At 40.2% G+C, this 3,421-nt stretch overlaps 1 long non-coding RNA gene across 1 annotated transcript; it reads right to left on the bottom strand.

Moving 5' to 3' along the window:
- Nucleotides 1–423: 423 nt before the first annotated feature.
- Nucleotides 424–2,569, bottom strand: LOC308078729. The gene is made up of 5 exons (XR_013932570.1): nucleotides 2,430–2,569; nucleotides 2,086–2,190; nucleotides 1,600–1,722; nucleotides 647–789; nucleotides 424–529 (listed from the first exon to the last, which is right to left on the bottom strand). It is a non-coding gene; the product is annotated as an uncharacterized lncRNA (long non-coding RNA).
- Nucleotides 2,570–3,421: the final 852 nt, after the last annotated feature.

Below are 3,421 nucleotides of genomic sequence, written 5' to 3'. Positions count from 1 at the left end.
GCAGTGTCATCAAGCAAGTTAAAAAAGCATCACTTCTCACAGATCCAGCCCTTTTCTCTTGAACATTCCGCATCATACCATTTTCCATCCTTGTCGTTATATGCACAGCTCCAGTCTTCAGTGTTAAGAGGCCTACCAGTCTCCCAGTACCTGAAAACATAACATATTTTAACCATTTACACCTATACTTAGTTGACCAGAGCTCTATACTAGGCCCCCTCCTGTTTTTGCTCTACACTAAATATCTTAGCTGAAATAGCATAGCATAGCAGATCTAACGTGTTGCGTTGACATGTTGTGAGCTTTTAGTTCTGCTATTTTCCCCTAGAATAGGGCTGTTGGTATTCAACCACATCCACTCAGTCAGTCACATACAGAGACTTTGATAGAATTATAATAGAAAAACTAAAACTAAAATGTCTCACTGTGTTTTCAGTGTTTTTCCATCCACCCATGTCCAGTTGACATCAATCCGGTTCAGACCAATCCATGGTGACCAACGACCCTTGCTCAATCCTTTGATGAATTCCTGATCATTTATTCATGATTGAAGAAACAATAAATAATAATTTATAATTATGGAATACATGTGTATTAGTAAATAAAATGGCCACCAATGTCAAATATACAATGCACACACACTAACCTGTTCTTCTATATTGTTAATGATCACCAGATCTGCTCCTGTCTTCCGACATTCTGCTCTACTTTCCTCCCAAGCTTTCCTTTCAGTAGATCTGTTATAACAGCTGCATCCAAACTTCTTCCATCCGTTGGAACACGACTTGACTAAACATAAAAGAGGCGTTGATTAGAGTTGATTAGAAATGACAGCAATATTAGCAGAATGTTATATTTGACTGTGATGCAAAACTTTTGCTTCTGAACAGTGAAATGAACTACCCCTTTGCAGTCAGAAGTGCAGACTCAACTCCCTATTCTCCACCGCTGTTTGAAACCTCACTTCAGACTCCACCTCATCCCCTAGCACTCCTCTCTCTGTATCCCCTCTCATCACTTTTTTGATAGATGCTAGTAAGACTATGCAGATATATTGTTTTGTGTTATCAGTGTGCTCACTGGGCAGCACACACGTCGTTTTCTCTTTGCTTTCTATTCTTTATTCATTCCCTACACTTTTTTATCTCTACTTCCCCATGCCCGGTGGTTGGGAACCTCTGGTCTAACACACAGCCTGGCTGGACTGGCTGAGTTAACAGGCACTAATCTCTGTCTGGAGGAAGTTGCTCTTCCTGGTAGCTGGGAACTACTTTCTTGTTTCTTGTTCTTGTAGTGAATTATTAAGAACTGTTTTAATTGGGACATGTCTATGATTTTCATGTTGCCATATTTGTAACCGTTTTAGAAAAGCAATAAGCCATGCGAGGTCTCAGTTTACCAACATTTTAGGTAAACTGGGTCGGAGGCACTCCCCTGGCGTGTCATGCCTCACTACGCCCCTCAGCCATTATAAAATACTCTGTAAACTCCTCTAGTGGCTTATTGCTTTACTTTAAAAAAAATATATATATATATATTGTAAAAATAAACCCTTTGAAGGAAAAAGCAATCCTTCAAAGGGTTTGCAAGCTCTCTCACCTGCTTTCTCTCTCGTAAGCTGGTTTACTTCACTTTGTAACTTTTGTCTCTCCAGGGTTAGGTTTTTGTTGTCTGTCTTCAACTGATTTCTCTCCTGGGTCAGGTTGTTATTGACTGAATTATCTGCTCAGGACACAAATTGTGACAATAAACACTGTTGTTGCTATTGTTCATAATGAGGTCAAGCATGCGTGGAAAATTTGCTTTTTTCATTGCACTTTGCAGATGTATACAATAATACACACAAACAGACTACAGACTACTACTAGAGACTACTACTAGAAGAGAGGTCACATCAAGATTTGGGTTGATATTGTGGTTGCAACAGCTAGAAGAATCTAGCAAGATAGAAAGATCTATATTAATGTTTTTTTTGTGTACTGTATGTGACTTTAATCTTTTGTACATCAAACTTAAAAACAATTCCAATGCTGTTTACATTAACACCATAAGTTATGTGGTAGTTTTGTGACATGGAATACTCACAGTGCACAACCAAGCCTATGTTAACAGTCAGTAGCGTAAGACACAGCATCCCCAGACATGCAGCAACAACTCTGCAAGGCCTTCTCACTGCTTTAGTACGCTGTCCTGCAACAGGAAGTATATCTGCTAGGTATGTAGCGACTGAGAACATTCTCTCTCCAAAAAATACTTTTATACATCAAAGAATGATATTGAAGGATATGCAGTACACTTGTTAAGTTTTGTGCTGCAAGAACATCTGAAATATATTTTCCTGAAAGAACGACAATGTCTTGTTTTGTACAACAAACTCTCTGAAACAGAGAAATCCATTTGAAAATGATACACAACTTTGTCCAACTCACCCTGAGTGTGTCTTCCGGTTGTGTTGTCCCTCATGTTCTCCTGTGGTCCGGAAACAAAGTTGTCCACACTCTCGTAGATGTCCACCACTCTCTCCACAAATTGTCCTCTGTCCTCAGTGTCCCCTCTCTGTCCTCTGTCTCCATCTCTCTGCCTCACATTCTTTGTCAAGTCTGACATGGCCTAAATATCTGTAGAAATCTTACAAGGACGACAGGCTTGAAAAGCAACTAATGACTAATAGTAACTATGTTGTATATTCCTCTCCTTTATTGATTATCTAGATGAGATAATTTCATGATTACTAGATAACTATTAACAGCTAAATATGATCAGACATGATCAGCCTGTGGCCTGTGGCCTGTGGCTAGTCAACACAAAACTGTATATAAGGAAGTACAAGACACAAATACATAAACACCTACTTAACACAAAATGCACTTGCAAAATGCACACGCACGCACGCATGCGCGCGAGCGCACAGTCGCACACACACACACACACACACACACACACACACACACACACACACACACACACACACACACACACACACACACACACACACACACACACACACACACACACACACACTCAAACGATGAAACTGACATGCAGTGTGCATTCTGAAGTGACTGCAGAATGCAAAACGGGAAGTTTGTTAACTTTATCTGCCTAAAGTTCAGCAAATGGCACAACACTTCCTCATCCTCAGACTTTCCCCATCAGAACCTAAAAGTGTATGTGACAAAAAATACTGACACCAATATTGTCCACTTTTAGTTGCTTTTATCTCTGCCAGCCAAAGGCAGGGCGAGAGATTAATGTTTTCACCACTGTGTGTGTGTGTGTGTGTGTGTGTGTGTGTGTGTGTGTGTGTGTGTGTGTGTGTGTGTGTGTGTGTGTGTGTGTGTGTGTGTGTGTGTGTGTGTGTGTGTGTGTGTAATGACATCAGGTCAAGTATTATAATACTTAATGACTGGGCATTGGCTGA

Source organism: Gymnoscopelus braueri (assembly GCF_963280865.1).
Source record: "Gymnoscopelus braueri genome assembly, chromosome: 22".
Taxonomy (NCBI): Eukaryota; Metazoa; Chordata; class Actinopteri; order Myctophiformes; family Myctophidae; genus Gymnoscopelus; species Gymnoscopelus braueri.
This window is presented reverse-complemented; position numbering and strand designations above follow the sequence as displayed.